Genomic DNA, 19,586 nt, shown 5'->3' on the forward strand with positions numbered 1-19,586 from the left:
CATACAATGGCGGTCCCATAGATTATAAGGAGCTGGAAATTTTCTATCACCTGTGATAGTGCACTGATCTTCAACCGGTGTGCCTCAAGAATTTTGAAAACACACAATACCTGACTATTTAGTCAGAGGCACTGACCGCTTTTCCCTCAGATTGTCAAACAGAAAAATGACAACAGCCAACACAACATTAGCCACCTGAGGTGAATGAATCAAAACTATACCCATTTCTTTTGTCAGGTGGGCAAAAAACACAATATATTTTGTGGTACGCTGCAGAATTTTAGTAATTAAGTCATGTGTGCCATGAGATGGAAAAGGCTGAGAATCACTGACCTGCAGCCTTAGGTGTGTAGGCTAGACCATCTGGGCGTGTGAAGTCCTCTGTGATGTTCGCAAATGAGAAAGTCACCTAATGACACAGTTCTCAGAACTTATCCCTCATTAAGCATTGCATGACTGGATGTTCCTTACAATTTCTTTTAGTGCATATCTACTGGTGGCAAACTACTGTTGTTGTTTATGTGAAAATGTCTTTATTTCGCCATTATTCTTGAAGGATATTTTCACTGGGTACGGAATTGACAGTTGTTTTCTTTCAACATAGCATAGATATCATTTCACTGTTTCCTGGCTCCCACGCTTCCTATTAAGAAGTCATGTCCCTCAGTAATAAGCAATCTGTCTTTTCTAGGGCTACTTTTAAGACATTCTTTTAAAAAAATTTTTTTTCTATACTTCTGTCGATGTGTTTGGTGTGAATTTATTACTATTTCTTTTCATTTCTTCATTTGCTATTCAGCTTATTTTATTATTTACATTATTATTATTAATATTTATTTAATGTAGGATTTATTTGGCTTCTTGATCACCTACTCTGTTTTTAGCATCTGTTCATCTTTCTTACGTTACCCTGAATGGTAATGAGAGGAGTGCAGCATTGGCACAAAAGCCAAGTCGAAGTAGACATGTAGACCCAGAATAGGAAGCCAGGGATAAACTCACAATTACATAGGCAGTTGAAATAGAATTGCAGGGATGGAGCAGAACCGTGGGGAAAGGATGAATTTTTCAATAATAAATGCTCCTGGGGAAGCTGGGTCTCCTATTAGAAAAAAAAAAGTTGGAGACTCCTATTACATACAAAAACCAATTACTAGATCAGTGATGGCGAACCTATGACACGCGTGTCACCGGTGACACGCGAACTCGTTTTTTTGGTTGATTTTTCTTTGTTAAATGCCATTTAAATACATAAAATAAATATCAAAAATATAAGTTTGTTTTACTATGGTTGCAAATATCAAAAAATTTCTATATGTGACATGGCACTAGGGTTAAGCTAGGGTTTTTCAAAATGCTTACACGCCGAGCTCAAAAGGTTTGCCATCACTGTTCTAGATAGTCCTAAAAAAATAAAACTTTTAGAAGATAATAAAGGAGATTATCCTCCCATTGTGTCAAATTAGGAAACACAAAATGTCATTCATTGGGTTTCATTTTAAGTGACCCTAATTTTTTTTCACTTGGAAAATGTTCTGGGACAGCGAAGGCCCTGCCCTGAGACCAGCGCACCCACAGTTAGAGGTAGCGCTGGAAGACATAGTCTCCCCGGGAAACGGATGTAGCTACTAACTGGCGATACTACTACGCCTCCCATTCCCAGGTAACCTGTTAAGAAAGGGTTTGTGTAGGGTCAAGATTTACAGACAAGATGATGATGGCAAAAAACCTTCATAGGAGCCTTTCCAGCTATGCCAAGCAAACACAAATAAAACAGAAGGAGTTGTTACCCTTTGCCAACTAGCTCAGACAGAATGGAAGGAGGAAAAGTCATTCGTTAAGGTTGAAAGGAAGTTGGCAAGAAATGTATATGTCCTGAGGCGTCTTTGCTCAAGAGAACTGAATGTCCTTCCAATTAGCATGCTTATGTGCAGAATGGTCCTTCCCCTCTCCTCCCCAGCCCCACCCAGGCATGTCTGTTCCTCTCTCTCCTTGCTCCTCCCGCTCATGCACACCTAGAATGAGGCATCTTGCTTGGTGCCATGTGGACATCAATGGTTGTGTCTGCTCAGCTCTTCTTCCGGGCATTGGCTCCTCCCTCCACTCCAACCAGCACGGGAGGGGCTGCTGCCTTCAGACGTGCACTTGACCTGGCCCTTCTCTAGAATGCTTTGGCTTGGAAACAAGGAAAGAGAGGCAGCTCCACCGTCTCTCAAAGGCTGTTTCCTGATATGTGAGAAATAAACACAGGAATCTGAAACTAACATGCAGAAAAAGGGAGAGAGAAATAGAGTGCCGGTGGCCCGCCCCATCAATCACACCCTTGCCCCTGGATGGTTCTGTGAGCCCTACGTTTATCCCTTCCCCCTCTAGCCATAAAGTCCTGTCCTCGGAGTTCTAATCCATCACAGGCTCATACAACAGGTGGGCCTCTGAGAGGATCCCTGGGGCAGCCCTCGTCTCCAGACAAGAGGATCCTTAAAGCAAGGTGGCCTGTACGCAAGACTCCCCAAGAAAACAAACCCCACTTCTTCTTTCAGACCCTTCCTTCAATAATTGACTAACTCTAAGATGAGTATTTCCCTGTTTTCCTCTTAGCCACCATGTTTTTCAAGCATCCTCGCTAGAACGGAGCCCTGATTCTCCATCACCCGAGGCCATCAGGTCGGCTCAGGTCGGCCTGACAGGCCCTGTTTGCACGGGTCGTGCGGTGACTCTGTTTCTACGGCCGCTCTGCAGCGCTGGCTCTCAGGGTCTTCCCTTAGGAGATACTTTTTAAAAATATATATTTTTATTGATTTCAGAGAGGAAGGGGGAGGGAGAGAGAGAGAAACAACCATGATGAGAGAGAATCATAGATCAGCTGACTTCTGTTACTTGCTGCCTAGAATGCCCCAGATGGAACCTCATGGGAGACTGGCAATAAGATCATTTAATTAGCTGATAATAGAAACCAGATCGGCACTGTTTGTATAACCAGCCTTCTTTCACTTAAACACAAAGATCTCATTGTCCTGTGGCTTTCTTCCAAGCACATTTAAACATCTGCATAAGACCCACTTCCATTCCTTTCTTTTTATACTGTTTTCCCCCCTTCTTTGGGGGAATCTCTTTGGATAGTTTTCTTTCTCAAAATCTAGAGCTCAAACTATGTAGGGGAGGCCTTGAGCAGTGGCAAGAGGAATGGGGAGTCATTTCTCAACTCCCGTATGCCAGGCCATTAATACATCCCAGGATCAAGTCTGCCTTTAAAATAACATGGTGACCTTTCCCTCTACTCTCCTAGGATTTGCTGAGTCAAAACATGTGCCCATGCTCCCCGACCGTGTCTCAGGAGATGAGCACCACCCTGTTCATAAATGGACCTCGCAGCGCCCCCATCCATTCCCCATGCGCTTCCCGTGTCCCCGAGCTCTGTCCAGGGGTTGGGCTAGGACGAAAGATGCTGCCACTCTCCCGGAGGCCCACTTAGGCCCATGGCTCCTCCGGGCCTCTGATGTTTGAGGAGACCTGCTGGGAGCCTCTGACAGATTCCTCATTTTTTGGGGACTAGTCAGAGTTGGAATAGACCTGTTTGGGCAGCTGTGATCCCAGGGACATTAGTTCATCATTTCCATTGAGTTAGGAATTTTTGATGTGTCTTTGAGGATCCTTTCTATGCCAAGACCAGGCCCTCCCTGGCTTCAGGGAAGGCAGGCTGGTGGGGGATGGGGGCAGGAGGGAGATGCAGGTGTCCACAACCCTTCCTTCTCCTACCCCTGCTGGTTTCCTCCCTCGGAAGCTAAAGATGGGTCAGCAGAAGGATGGCCAGCCTTTGCTGTGGGCCATAAGCCGGTAATTATAGGACCTTCTCTTGGTGAATGAAGTCAGCAGAGAACGGGGTGTTTTTAGTCTGGTCCACCCAGCGGGTTAAAAATGCCATTTGTGTATTTGACAACTACGGAACCTACAACAACAAACCCCTTCAGGGACACCAGGGAAAGGAACAATGTGACCCGTGATATCCCCAACCTCTCAAAAGCTCCTAGCCCAGAAGGCGGGGGGAAAGCAATCTATTTTAGGGGCACTGTTGATGTTTCTCATAAGAGTAACACATTTGATCCCCCACTTAGATTATTTCCCTAAAGAGCTCGTGGGCAGGCATGGACATGAAACCCTGGGTAGCTGAGAAGACAGTGTGGGTGCCGGGCCCTGGGGGCTGGGAGCCCTGCTTCCTCCTCACTCTGACCTGCTCCTGCTGCACGTCTGTGAGCCTCCGTCATGTATGATGGGATCTTTCTATATTTGGAAACACTTTGGGGGGAAAGTTTCCACGCTTAGTCATTAACTCTGAGCCTGAGATACATACGTTCTCCCATGCCCTTGCTTTATGTGTTGGATGGTTTCTTTTCGAGAATGTTGAGGCTGCAGAGGAAGGAGGTTCTGGTCCCTGGTGGGGGGAGATGCTAAAGGCAGACCTAAGGGGGTTCCTTCTGCTCTGCCCTCCTGCAGGTGCTTCTGTGACTTTGTGGAGGCAGGCGGGGCTGGGGGGCGAGGGAGGGCCCATCCTTCTCTCCCTCATGCTGGGAATGAGCAGGTCATGTAAGCAAGTCAAGAAGGATTTTAAAATGTCTTATTTCTCATGACAAAAGCAAGCCATGTTAATGTCAGGAAAATACAGATAAGAAAAAGCAAAGGCCCCAACACTCCCTCACCTCAGAGAAACCACTACGAATGCCGATTAAGGTCTACATCTTCCCCCACCTTCACCTGTGCCTGTGTAATAATGAAAGCAGTAACTTACTTAGGGCTCAGGTGCGGGGCTGTGGGACTCACACCCATCATTCACCGTACACTGCACAAGTCTACTGGTCACTCCACGGTGTCCCGGCTCGGGCGTGGATGGAGGGTGGGCCCCGGAGCCAGACCACTGAGGGCCCAGCCCTGCCCTGCCATCCGCGGGCTGTGTGGCTGCACCGGGAGACGTGGGTAAATAGCAGTGCCGGCACCCTACGGGCTGGCCAGGGTGGCTGAGTGGGGTGTGAATGGTCACTGCTGGCCTCCTGGGAGCGCCCAGGCATGGGACATCGCTGAGCTCTTGAGGGATATGGCCACGTGTTCAGAAAAGCCAGAGAGACTTGGCGGAGGTCCCACAGGTATGAAGTGACAAAACCAGGTGTGAAACTTAAATCTTTTCCGAATCAGATTTTTATATTGTGTGTGTGTGTGTGTGTGTGTGTGTGCACACACACATGCATGTTTGAAATATTTAATAAAATCTCTAGATGCCTGGTAATACAATGTTTTTCTGCTCTCTTTCTGTGCTTTCAAGCCACCTTTCCCTGAGTTCTGTTAACGTGACCATTTTGAGGCAACAGGGTAAGGCGCACTTAGCATGCAGCTACTTAACACTGAGGTGAAGGTTAGTCTTTCTGTGAGATGTTAATTTATGAAGTTTCCTTGGAAAAACTTACCCCTGATATTATGCATCAGTTGAAGAATGAGGAGATTCTCCCCACCGGACTCTACTGCGAACATCTCTGTTACTGCACAGTGAGGACTCCCGTCGGAGGGGAGCACTTGCTCACGCCGTCAGGCACAGGAACCCCTGGGCTCTGCATGTCTAACAAGCTCAAGTGAGGCTGGTGGCTGCTGGTCTGGGAACACACCACACACACGGTGGGGAGGTTTTCGGGAATGTGGGCCAGTGGACCTGCCCTGCGCTGCCCCTTCCTCCCCCTCTAGTCCACGTGAGTCACCTCCAGTCTCCCCTATTGCCCTGAGTCCGACATCTGAGTCCATCGACAGCATGGAGCTTCCGAGGAGGCCTCCCGGCTGGGGCATGGGGCACAGGGCACCCCCAGGGATCACTGAGGCCCGTGTTCCCAGCCATCAGCCTCAACCCTGGTGGGGAGGGGGGGAGGGGAGCAGCGGGGGAGGAGATTTGCACAAACAGGGCTGCCCTGATCTGCATCGTCTGGAACACTTGCATTTATGGTTCCAGAGAAAACAACTGTTCACTCTGGAGCCCAGCAGGGGACGCAGTAGGCCCCAGCCGCTGTCCATCCCCGGCCTCCGCAATCCTGCCGTCCCCTCCCCTGCCCACAGCGACACAAACCCCGTTCTCCTGGGTGTGCTGTGTGGTGCCATCTGGAAGCCCACCTCTTGGATGGGACATCCTTCTGAATGGCGAGAGGGAGTCGCCCCGGGCCGGCTGTGGGAATACTGGGCAGCGGTCCGAGTGTGAGAGACCAACCTTGGATCTGAGTGTGGCCACTGGGAGGGGGACAACCTGAGCTGCCCGGTCCCTGGGCCTGAGGGACAGTCTGTCCTAATGAGGCCTTTCACCGCAACGTGTCCAGGGGGACCAGCTCCCACTAGGCCGGTCACCAGCAGACAGGCAGGTCCTGACAACACCGGCATGTGGGACAACAGCCTGGGACCCGGCCCACCTGTCCCCATGGCAGCAGCCTCCGTGGCGCCGCCCAGCGTGCTGCATTTCCACATTTTAGAAGAGGCCCCTCTCTCCTGGGGATTTTCCATGGTGACATAAATCTCCAAGCCTCACACCGGCAAATTTACTCATTGTTACCTCAGTTAGAACAAGTGAACGCTCGGGAAATTCCCATAGCCTCGGCCAAGACCTAATGGGGTGGTTTAAAAAGTTCCAGATTCCCTCTTCCCGCACCAGCCAAGGGCAGGTTCCCTCCCGGGTGAGCATCATCCCGCACAGCGCCAGCTCGTTCGTGTACAAAGTAAGCGGGGCCGCAGGTTATTTATGAAGCTCCTGCTATCAGACATCTGAATGGAGTCAGGCCTGGCCCTGCAGCCTCGTGATCAGACACTGACTCAGAACCAGACATCTGCCACTGGGCCAGAAGGAAGTGGGATGGTGAGCCCTGGCCGGGCAGGAGGCTCATCCCATGCACCAAAAGGTTGTGGGTTCAATTCCCAGTAAGGGCACATGCCTAGGCTGTGGGTTCAATTCCCAGTCAGGTCACATGCCTAGGCTGTGGGTTTGATCCCCAGTCAGGGTGTATAGGGGAGGCAACTGATCGATGTTTCTCTCTCACATTGATGATTCTCTCTTTTTCTTCCTTCCTCTCTCTAAAACAACCTCGGGTGAGGATTGGAAAATAATAATAATCCTATACTAATAAAAGACAAACATTAAAATGGACCATACCTTTGCTATGCCTTAAGCCATGCCCACCAGCCAATCAGAGCAACTATATGCAAATTAACCCAACCAAGATGGCGGCTGGCAGCCACGGAGCTGGAGCGAACAGGAGGCTTGCTTGCTCCAGTGATGGAGGAAGCCAAGGTTCCCCGCCTGCCACGGCCCGGCTCTGAGCTCCACGGAAAGCAACAAAGTTTCAATTATAGAAGGTAAACAAACCCCAGATACCTGCTTTCAGCCAGCCGTGGCCGTGGCCAGGGAGCTGTAGCAAGCAGGAGTGGGTTGCTCCTGGTGATGGAGGAAGCCAAGCTTTCCGCAGGCTTCCACTAAAGGCAACAAAGTTTCAATTGTAGAAGGTAAATAAATACTAGAATTAAAAAAAAGAAAAAAAGGAGAGGCTGGGCGCTTATGTCACCAGGGTGCTTGGCCAGCCTGAAAACGGCCCTCAGCCCTTCATCCAGACTGGCCAGGCACCCCAGTGTGGACCCCCCCACCCTAAAGGGGGTGTGGCAAGCCTGCAAACAGCCATCAGCCCCTCACCCAGGTTGGTCACTGGGGTGGACATCCTCCGAGGGGTCCCACACTGCAAGAGGGCACAGGCCGGGCTGAGGGACCCCCGAGTGCACAAATTTTTGTGCACTGGGCCCCTAGTAATAATGAATAATAAAATGGGGGTAATGATACCTACCCTACCAATTCTCATGCAGTTATTGTGAGAGTGACATAACATATATAAAAGTGATGTGAAGGCTGTTACTTCATGCCTAAAACCCTGGCTTACTATGAAGATAAAATTAAATGAGAATATATAAAAACACAGACACAGTTGTTTTCCAGTAAATGCTTAACAATTGGCTTTTTAGAGAGGAAAATGCCTGGGTTCTTTAGCCTTTGCCAATTTCTGTGGTGTAAACATTCCCACCGTGGCTGATTTTAAAGTGCCGGTGTCACTGAATGTCAAGTTGAGAACTGTGTGTCATTAGCCCTATGGCGGGCTGAGCTGCCCCAGCACACCCCTGGTTATGTACTTGGTTCTCTTGTACATGAAGCACTGAGCACAGTGCCTGAGAAACTGGAGTGCTGGCCTCCTCCCCCTTCGCCCCCTCCCCCTCCTCCTTCTCCTTCTCCTCCTCCTCCTCCTTCTCCTTCGATTTGCTACTTGAAACACCCACCTGCATGATTCTTTAAATGGACTCCCTCTCCCCCCCCCCCCGCTTCCTCCTCCTCCTCCTCTGCCTGCTCATGACTCACTCAGTACCCAGAGGCTCCCAGGTGGAGCTACTGCATCCCTAGCGCTGGGCAGTGCGCGATCTCAAACTCCCGGGAGTCTGACTGGGAACCCCAGCACCAGGCTGCAAACCCCCTGCTTTTGTTTGTATCCCCAGTTCCAGGCCTGACGCTGGATCCTTCTCCAAATGGAGTGATAGCAGCTCACGGCCTGCTGCTAAAAGGATCCAGAGAGAGGTCAGACTGCAGAGATGCGTGAGGAGGGAGGGCCCTTGCCTATCTCACTTGCACGGCTGGGTTTCTCTCCCCTCCTCCACATGGCATCCCTGCCGACTGCGTTTCTTCTTTCAGTTCTGCCCACCTGCCCCCGCCCCACCACCATCCTGGTCCTGCTGATTCCCCTCTGGGTCTGTGGGGCCTGGGCCCACTCACTCCCCTTCTCTGAGGTATTGGGGCCCAGGGCGCTTTCCCTGTGCTGAGAGCCCCCAGGCCAAATGCACCGGCTTGACGGGTGTGAGCGCATTCGTGCTGCCTCTCCACTGCCTCTGCGCCTCTGCGTCTGCCTTGAGGCTCTGTCCCTAGGACCGTGTATGTCAACAGGCGGCCCTTGGTAAAGGTTTTTTGAATTTTTTTTTTTTTAAAGTTACTGGGTCAGGACTCCAGGAAGGAGGAAAGGCATTCCAGGTGAGTTAATGGCTCCGGGAAAGACCTGAAGTCATTGGCGCTTCCTTGGCTTGAGTACAATAGCAAAGGAAAATGGATTTTTAAGCCAAAAACACTCACATCTCCTCCATCACTGAATAGGGGTCCCACCCATTTTTATGGGCTCTTTCCGAATCCTGCGTGCCAACATCAACTCCCAGCTCCCTTGTGTTCCTCAAGGAAACGTGGAGAAAACGAGAAGGTGGAATGGAACAAAACTGTCCAAATCACCTGTTCCAGGCACACACCCAATATGCACGTTTTCTCAACCTGAAGGGAATAATGGGCCACTAGGTACAACGCGTGCACGTAGCGGGAGAGAGCCTAGTTCTAACCAGGGGCATCGTAGAAAAATCCGGCTTTAAAAGCTACAACAAATGGCCCTGGTGGCTAAACTGCCGAGCAGAGATGAAACGTGCTTCTCATACCCTCAGAACAGGTGTGACTTCGTTGATTTAAAGAACAAGAGGGAGAGGAGTAGGATTCATTAGGCACCTAGTACTGTAGAGCCTTATGCAGGCACCATGTTCAGCACATAAGCGCTCATTCGTACCCAACTCCATGAACTGTATTTTTACCCACTTCAGAGACAGGTAACCACACACAGAGCCTCAGGGGTGTGTGCCAGGACACGCCACAGGTGAGCGACAGCCAGAACCGCCATTGGTCTCTCTGGCTGCGGCCTCGACGAGCACAGAGTGGTAGCTGCTGCTGTGGCTTCCCTGTGGGCCCTCCAGGTGACCCCAGCAAGAGTCACCGAGACCAAGACAAGCCCCTTCATGACCCCCAGGGAAGCAGAGCCGGAGGAGACAGGAGGAGGAGCAGTGTTTAAGGCCGGAGGAGGGGACCAGGGACCAGATGGAAAATCTTATGTTGAGTCTTTAGTCCATGGGCTTAACATTCAGAGGAATGATGTTTGCTCTTTAAAGAAAAAAAAAAGGAGTAGAGGCAAGAAAGGAGTGTTTTAATTAAAATTGAAGGTGTGGTCCCAGTGGTTCTCAACCTGTGGGTCACAAACAATGAAAATACATCCTGCATATCAGATATTTACATTACGATTCATAACAGTAGCAAAATTACAGTTATGAAGTAGCAACAAAAATAATTTTATGGCTGGGGGGGGTCACCACAACATGAGGAACTGTATTAAAGGGTCGCGGTGTGAGGAAGGTTGAGACCCACGGGTACGCTGGCAATTGACCAAGCAGGCCTTGGATTCTTTGCCCCCATAATCAGTCCCGTGAGCCTCACCTGCCCCTGCCCCACACCTGGTTGAGGGCCTGGGAGGAAGGGCGTGCGCCTCATTCACCTCAGGGCCCTTGGGACCTGGGGCAAGAGCTGCTGGCAGGGAGGGAGTGCTAAAAACACAAATCTTGTTGAAACGAACTTTCTTTATCCACCTTTATTCCCAGAGTCGTCTTGTGGCACCTTTCAACAAGCTCTCATGCTAGGCCTTCCTTCTCCCGCCGGCGCCTCGCCCTTCTGCAGGCACCGGAGCAGACAGGGTGTGAGCACCCCAGAGCTGCATGGAGAGAGCCTGCTTACGTACCCCTAGAGCAGGAACAGCTTCTCCTCCAGTCCCAAACCCCCAGCACCTAGCAGAGCGCCTGGCCGCTTATTAACACGTATTAACACCCATTCATTAGGATCGATGGTGGCAAAGGCTGGTAAAAGTGAGTCTCTGATATCTGTAATGTTTCAATACTGTCTCTGCAACTCTGAGCAGAAAGCCCCTCGAGGACAAGGGTTGAGTCAAACTAGTCTCGAACATGGTTCTAAACACAGGACGGTGGCTTAGTTCCCACAGTAGGACGTGCGTGTTTAGGCGTTGAGTATCACTAATTGAGATCGTTCTGGAATCACCTGTGACTAATTGAGAGGCATGAATATAGATGATTTAATAAACTCACAGACTTACCAGGAAAAAAACCAGGAAATGGCATCCACGGGGAGGTGAGCTCTAAACGGCAGACCCTGTAGCCATGTGTCTAGGCGGCTTCCAAACCTCCAGCCCAACCACAGCGGAGCGCAGAGCTGGCAGCTGGGGTGCCCGTTCCTTTACTGCAGGGCTTCTCAGAGACTTTAATCGCCTGATGTGCCTGGGGGCTCCTCGTGAAGGGAGAGGGTGCATCTTCTTCCCAGAGTCCTTCCTCAGTGGAACTCCTATTGGCCGGCTCGGGTAGACGCTGCGCTGGTGCCGACCTGCCCTTCATTACATTCAGTTCCAGTCATGTGACCACCTCGTCATACGCCCAGGTGATGTTCCAGGTGCAGGAAGGACAGAGAATGATGGACAGCCTCTGCGCGTGGAGCGCCTGGTCTCACGTGGGAGGTCAGAGGCCGAATCAGAAGGCAGAAAGGAAGCCAGGATGACGTGGGCACCTGACAAGTACGCCAGGGAAGGCCAATGGTGTGGGGTATAAAGCGGGGAGACAGCACCGGGCTGAGGGGCAGACGTGGGATCAAGGAGAAACCTCATGCTAGGCTCTCACCGGCAGGGCATGAGGAGGAGGGGCGGGGGGCGGAGGCGGGGGGAACAGTACTGTGAAGGGCAGCAGGAGAGAAGACGCAGACGTGGGAGGGACAGGCCACAGCAGGGGGTCTGGCAGGGAGGCGTGGAATGGGGAGATGGTGTGGGAATGTGGTTTGGGTCACATTATAAATGTCACAAAGTTTGTATGTCATGGAGAACTCCAGAAGGTCTTTAGGCAAAGGAGTGACATAACTAACTACAACCACTTAAAAAATATATATATTATTGATTTTGGAAAGGAAGGAAGAGAAACACCAATGATAAGAAACATTGATTGCCTGCCTCCTGCACACCCCCTAGTGGGGATCAAGCCCACAACCTGGGGATGTGCCCTGACTGGGAATCAAACCGTGAATCAAACCATGACCCCCTGGTTCATAGGTTGATGCTCAACTACTGAACCACACCGGCCAGACCTACAGCCACATTTTAGACCACAGGGGCTTCTTACTGCTAACCCTCATACATACACTCTCTTAGCTCAAAAACAACCATGGAAATGAAAGATTGTGATGGCGTATGGTAGACAGTGAAAGCATTTGAGTTTAATCTGTGTGTCAGTCTACCACCTTAGGAATAACAGTGGAAATGTTTTCCAAAGAAGACATATTTGTAATTATTAGTGAATACTATGGATTTATGTTAAAAAAAAAAGACAGGTGAGATCTACTCAGTTACCTATTGCTGTATAACACGTTGCTAAGGCAAACCTCGCCACTTGAAGCACACATATGTTATGTCACAGTCATTGTGAGATGTAAGTCCAGGGACAGCTGAGCCAGGTCCTCACCAAACTGGAGCTGGTGAGGGGAAGGGTCTCATCCGAAGGTGTGACTGAGGAAGGACTTGCTTCCAAGCAAAAGTGTTTGTCAGAATTCAGTTTCCTGAGGGTTGTTAGACCAAGGGACCTTCCTCGGGTCCATCTTTCCTTCCTTCCTTCCTTCCTCCCTCCCTCCCTTCCTCCCTCCCTCTCTCCCTCCCTTCCTTCCTGGCTTTGCTGACGGTTGGCCCCAGGCCACCCTCAAGTCCCTGACCATGTGGACAGCCATGTGACCGCCTGATTCAGCAGAATCAGCAACGGAGAGAGTCTGCTAGTAAGACAGTGCCTCTGTCTTAGGTGACCTAACCATGGACGTGACATCCCGTCAATGTGGCCAATATTTTACTGGTTAGAAACAATTGTTTTAAGAGAAGGAGATGGCAGAATGCCAAGAATAAATGTCAGGAGGCAAAGATCACTGGGGCCGTCTCAGAGTCACCTATAGTTCACTAAATCAGAACACCAACTTATGCAAAACTCATCACATTGTAACGATTATGTGGCAAATGAACCTACAGAACTTGAGATCGGTACAGGAAGCAGCTTATTTTGGTGGAATGTCACAGTCAAGGATAAATAACCCTGTGTTGTCACTGGCCCCTTCACAAGTCGGGATTCTGTTGTGTGAGAACAGCGGAGGAGGAGCGACAGTGAAACCCTTACCATGTGGGCCCTGGCTGGGCCAGCCGTGCCTCCGTCCTCAGGGCTGAGCTCAGCCAGTCTGTGCTCATTCAAGTCCTCGGCCGCGTGCAGGCTCTGGGAGAGGAAAGGCACTCCTTTGTTCTGTGCGGATGAAACAGGATATGCTTCGTTCTGTCTGGTTCAGACCCCTTCCTAGGAATGCTGCTTTCACATAAAGAATGTACCAGCTACATTCCTGAGGACGAGAGACCAAGTGCTGTCAGGGATGATTTGTGCTTCTTGTGATTCTCAAAGGAAGAAAGGAAAGAGCAGGCGGGTTTATCTGGACGAGTGCAACAGCTAGAGGAGGACAGTGCGATCGGCCAGGTCGGGAGACGACTAATAAAATCCAATGTCTTTGATCTGCAGGTCACCAGCTTATTTAGGGTTTCCCTGAGACATTCCCTTGAAATATGTTTTTGGATTTCTTCCAGAAAAGCTTAAAACCCTGGGTTATCATTTTCTTTTTTGTAGTGGTCTGGATTTTGATTTATCATTCCCTATGAAGTTATGGGTGAAATTTCACCTTTATTTGTTCAGAAACCATCCAGGCGCACACAAATGCTCCCCCTCAAAGGGGTGGTATGGGGATCCTGCCAAGATTCGACTATGGGGATTCCTATTACAGCCTCGAGGGAAATCAGGACCCAGCCAGAGCTGTGAGATGGAGGGGCTCGAGGCCTTGCTAGTCAACTTGGCCATCAGACATCAGCAGGGACTTTTTCCATCAAACTATTGAGCCCAGAGGAAATGCCACAGGATATTAAACATGTCAACACCATGCTTTCCGAGAAGAAATGTGAGAAGCTGGCTTCGGTCACCAGGATGGCCACACTCTATCAATGACTCCATGCTGGCCAGGTTTCCTTAGGTCAGTGCGGCCACGTGGAGAGGCACGGGATCGTAACTGTGCTAGACAAACGCCAACAAGGCTTAGAGGCTCATGTCAAATTACCCGCATTTTTGTGCTAGAGCTGTATGTAACACGTTATGCTCTGCTTAAAGAGGTGTTTGCTAAAGAGGAAGGCGGAGGGAGAGTTAAAGTGACACGGGGTTAAGTTTGAATTTGCGATGCAGAGCTTCGCGTGGAAAAGCAGTATGCTTGCTCAAAAATCAACTTTATGATTTGCAAGGAATATTCCTTGAGGAGTCGGGTCTCCTCCAGGCGGAGATGCCCAGAGGCAGAAACGCTGAAACCCCGGGATGGGGAAAGCGGGCTCGGCTCACGGTAAAAGCGGCTACACCCCTGATAGTTGAACGTCTTTTACTGTTCAATGTAACACACATTCAGAAACACGTGCAGAACAGAATGTAGAGCTTGATGACTTGGCAAAAGCACAATGTTTACCACGACCGAGTTAATAAAGGATGCAGCCCTCTGCCCAGAAGCCCGCCCCCCCAACCTCACCCCCCTGGCATCACCTCTGTGCACTCCGAGAGAACCACTGTCCTCTTTCTGTGCTAAGCACTTCCTTGCTTTACCTACAGTGTCAACACCCAAGCCCGCATCACAAAGTAATGTGGTTTGATTTCATCTGCTTTCTGAACTTTGTGTATATGCATGGATACATACAGAGTACTTTTTTTTTTTCAATCCTCACCCGAGGATATTTTTCCATTGATTTTGAGAGAGAGTGGAAGAGAAAGGGAAAGACAGAGAGAAACACATCGATTGGTTGCCCTTTGCACAAGCCCTGACCAGGCCCCAGGCCGGGGAGGAGCCTGCAACCAAGGTCCGTGCCGTTGACTGGAATCAAACCTGGGACCCATCAGCCTGCAGGCCGATGCTCTATCCACTGAGCCAAACTGGCTAGGACAGGGTACGTTTTTTCAATGTCTGGCTTCCTCTGCTCAGCAAACTGTTTAAGATTCACTGCTGTTGTGGCTGTGGCGGCTGCAGCAGTCATTGTTGCTGCGCATCCTCCTTGCACGGCTGTCCCACCCTATCTACCCATTTCCTGCGGGGAGACATGTGGATTGATGCTGCTCTAGACACTCTCATAGGAGGGTTTGGGTGCAGCGAGCCTGCATCTGTGCCTGTGTTCACCTGGCGGTAACACTGCTGAGTCCTTGGGTACATTTTCCAATGTTTATGTCCATTTATATTCCTATCGGCAATGTTTAGAGTGCCGTTCCTCCACAGCCTCACCGGCACTTGCATGCAGTCCCTTCCCATCCCAGCCATTCTGTGGAGTAGGTGCCCATCGCACTGTGATGCCCAAAGGCCCAGGCCTGCATCGCGGGGCTGCGGGGGCCTCTTCCCTGACCCACATTCCTGAGGAGAGAGTGGCCTCTGGTCTGTGTCCTGCCAGGCCAGAGGGGTGGCTGGTGACTGAGACTTGGCTGTGGTGGGCACACGTGGGCACGCGAGGCCCCTGCAGAGCGGGGTGGACTGCAGGTGGCCCATCTCCCTGCACCGCCCTCTCCCAGGCTGGAATTCTCAGGGCTGAGGGTCCTGAATTAAAATACGGCCTCCCAAGTCAGTAGAAAGGAATATTTGTTCAGATCAAAGCAAATCTTATTGAACAGTGTCTCAGCTTGATTTATAGCTTCATTATTTAGATATATGGTCTGTGGGTCTCCATTGGTCCTCTGGCTCTGAGCCCTACCAGGTTAAAGACAGGCCTACATCCATTTGCTTTATTAGAGAGCTTAATTGGGTTGTTTTTTTAAAGCCTCTCTCTCTCTCTCTCTCTATCTCTCTCTCTCTCTCTCTCTCTCTCTCGCATATACATCCTAGTCTAGAAGGGTATGCAGGAAAATGTTAACATGGTTATCTTCTACAGCAGCGGGGTCTGGGGTGATTTAATTTTTTCTTCTTGCTTATTTTGACAATGGCTTGTGTAACTTAGTAAAGGGGGAAGATGAACATTGAGCAGGGCCTACCTACACAGACAATAACCTGTGTCCTGCTGGTTATGGTCGGGGAAACTACTTAGTGTGTGGAGCCCCCCTAGTTCTGCTGCTGATACCGCTATTTGGGGGGCGGGGGGGACTAGCATAAGCAGGCATAAGCAGGGTTTTTGGCAAACAGATGTAAAAATACCAAGATGGCTTTTATCAACCCTGGCACCAGACATCCTATAGGCCCCACTGACTCAGTAAGTCGAGCGGTGAGGGGACACAGGAGCTGAGAGAAACATCTGCAGCACTGTTTCTCAAACCCAAGAGTTCCGACCCCACGGGGATTAGGAAAACCAGAGCCACGTTGCTGGATGCCCCCATCAGGGACTCCACCAGTCCCAGGGCCCAAAGACCCTCCACATACCCCTTCCTCCTCATCATAACAGGGGCTAACTGTGCACAGTTGCTCACAGAACACTTCACATACATCATCTGCTATGACCCCCACAGAATTCTATCTGGCCAGTAGGGCGGCTATTTGCATTTACAGCTGAGGAAGGTGAGGCCCACAGAGGCTCAGGGCTCAGGTGCAGTCATGGCTAGGAAGTGGGACTTAAATCCAGGTCTTCTAACCCCGAGTTCACTCCAATCCATCAATTCCCATTTCATCATTTTCCCACCTCATCTTCCTTTTCATCCCTTCTTTCCTTTTCCTAGCACTAACCTGAGACATTCTGATGACAGGAAGTTGGTTTTCTTTCTCTTTCACTTCATAAAAATCCATCACAGTCTTTCCTTCATGCCTTCCCCGACCCGCACTCAGCCCAGAAACAGGGAGAGGTGCTACAGAATGAAAGCACCGAGAATCACGCGCTGGCAATGGCCCAGCAGCACTGAAGGCCACCAAGCTCCTGCTTGGGGAACAGAAAAGACTGTGTTAATGCTGATTGCCCAGCGGTTTCTAGGACACTCTTACCTATGCTCCTATTCAACCTTTTTATTTTCTGCTGCAGGCATCTTCCTCGCAGATCTTGTTATAACATCTCTGTCACATGGATCGCTGACAGGCTATGGCGGGGTTAAGGACATCCTCGAGCCCCTCAGTAATAGAGTCTTCAAGAAACACGTGTCTTCTGTGAACGGCACTGTGTCCTAACTTCTATCTGCCTATAGATACTGACATGCATCTGAGCCCTTGGTCTGCAAAAAGTGAGCAATGCCCGGTTAGCTCCTGAACCGTAACATGATTTCCCCCACACAAGCACACACCCCTCTCTGGCAATAACACCACAAAAGGTTCAAAAATGGCTGATGCTCACCGTTCAGAAGACCGCTTTAACATAGCTCTCCGCCTCGAAGCCCTTGGCAGGAGTCCCCTTCGTAGATCACCATGTTGGCGCAGGGCCAAGAGATGGTGTGGTTGACTCACGGGTCACCGCAGTTCATAAGAAGTCAGAATAATAAAAAGGAAGGCAGGTCTGACATCACTGGCAAGGGACACATTTCAGTGCTGTGCTAAGTGAATTGATTACAGCTAGCTCTGAACAATGTGGGAGGAGGAGTAAGACCTTGTTGAACAAAGCCAAGCACAAGAAAGAAAAGGGCCTGGTAAAAAGCCCGGCCGCTCTAGCAGGAGCTTGTAAATCGTCTCAAAATGGACATTCACTTGTTATTGATCCTAAAGTCAAAGGAAAAAACAAAACCTGCTCAAAGTCTTTATTATTAACCAAGTGAAAGGGAAGCTGCTTTATGACAGACTAACGAGCACACACACCCACGGTGCACACGCACGCACACAAACGCACACGTACTGGGTTTCTAAACTGGCTTTGCCGCAAGCTGCGATGTCTAGAGTAAAAAGTACCTCTTTGTCCGTGAAGCCACTGCAATTTATAAAAATAAGGACAGAAAACATTTCAAGATAAGCTCAGCTTTACAGTTCACTCAGTGAAAACCTAATGCAGCTGCAATTATTCGTAGGCTGTGGTCTGTGAAAGACTCCATGAGAGTTGAAAGCAAGTCAGCACTACCCTAGCCCCTAAGGGATTACTCTTTTATTAGGATATAGTCTTGGGATTAGTGGAAATGGCTGTCTCATGAATGCAGCTACTATATTTGAGCACATGCCTGAATAAGCTGCTTGTTGATTGAAACCTATCTATTTATAAGCACTTGTGCACGCTGTGAAAAATCCATCTGTGTCACCACAGCGTGGCGCCCACCACTGAATAGAGGCTCTTTGCCATTTCACTCTGGGGCCGTTGAGTGAACAGCAAAAAGGAAGTGTGCTGCGTCCACTTAACAGGTTTTATTCCTCACTCTTGGCCAGTAAAGTCGAGTCCCCTTATCTAAACAGGGGTTTAGATTGATGTGGATGTTATAAAAACAGAAATGGAAAAAAGAACTTTTATTCAGACTCGCCCAGATGGTAAATGTAATAGATTTACCAGGATTTGGGAAAATGGTTACAAATAGCCCAACCTAACCATACCTCTGCTTACGTCACAGTTTTCAAGTGGGGTCTGGAAAGTAGATGGGTTTACTAGACGTACTGGATAGCATTTCTTCTCTCCATTTCTGCTTATGAAGAGCACACTGACAGCATGTCCAACAGAAACAAGAACAGCACAAAGAGAAGAGCCTGGATATGCAATCAAACAAGTCAGTGCTGCCAATGCTGGGGCCTCATTGCCATCTGAGCCTCCGTGTGAGGCAAGGTCAAGCTCCCCACGCCTCAATGAGAACCCCGGATTCTTTCTGGGATTCTGTAATTCTGAACCCCACCACCCTGGCACACCCCAGCCCGCCAACACCCTCCTCCCCCTCAAAACACACCCATGGTTCTGCTTCCCAGACTCAGGACCACTCCCTTGAGTTTGGGGTGTAGAGCAGCGGTTCTCAACCTGTGGGTCGCAAGCCCTTTGGCAGTCAAACGATGCTTTCATAGGGGTCGCCTAAGACCATCCTGCATATCAGATATTTACATTATGGTTCATAACAGTAGCAACATTACAGTTATGAAGTAGCAGCGAAAATAATTTTATGGTTGGATCAAAACATGAGGAACTGTATTTAAAGGGCCAGAAGGTTGAGAACCACTGGTGTAGAGGAAGGGGTTTCGTGTTCCATTAGGATTTTAATTCCTTTGTAGCTAGGGACTCCATTTACTATGCTACTTCTTCAAAAAAGGCTAACCAAGAATTTATTGATTTTAAAAAGACTTGAATAATCTTAACTGAGACCTCCCAGAATTTCTCTCCTTGAAGAACCTTATAAACAATGACGGGAAAATTTCCCAGGTATCCCCCTGTGAGAAGACTGACAGCTGACTCTCAGAAGCTTTTCTAGCCCCAACAGAGCAAGGAGAAAGAATGCAGGCGTTCGCAGTCTTTGAATTCTATTTCTCTTTCTGAAGTTTGTGATCTTTAGTTTCCTGGTGATATCACAGACCTACTAGTACACTGTGAGAACTCAGTGATGTGTACCTATTAGCATTATTATTATTTTAAATCTTTATTGTTGAAAGTATTACATATGTCCCCTTTTTCTCCCATCCACCCCCTCTTGCCCACCCCAGGCCCTCACTACCCCACTGTGTCCATGGGTTATGCATATATGCA

Source organism: Myotis davidii, unplaced genomic scaffold (assembly GCF_000327345.1).
Source record: "Myotis davidii unplaced genomic scaffold, ASM32734v1 scaffold238, whole genome shotgun sequence".
Taxonomy (NCBI): Eukaryota; Metazoa; Chordata; class Mammalia; order Chiroptera; family Vespertilionidae; genus Myotis; species Myotis davidii.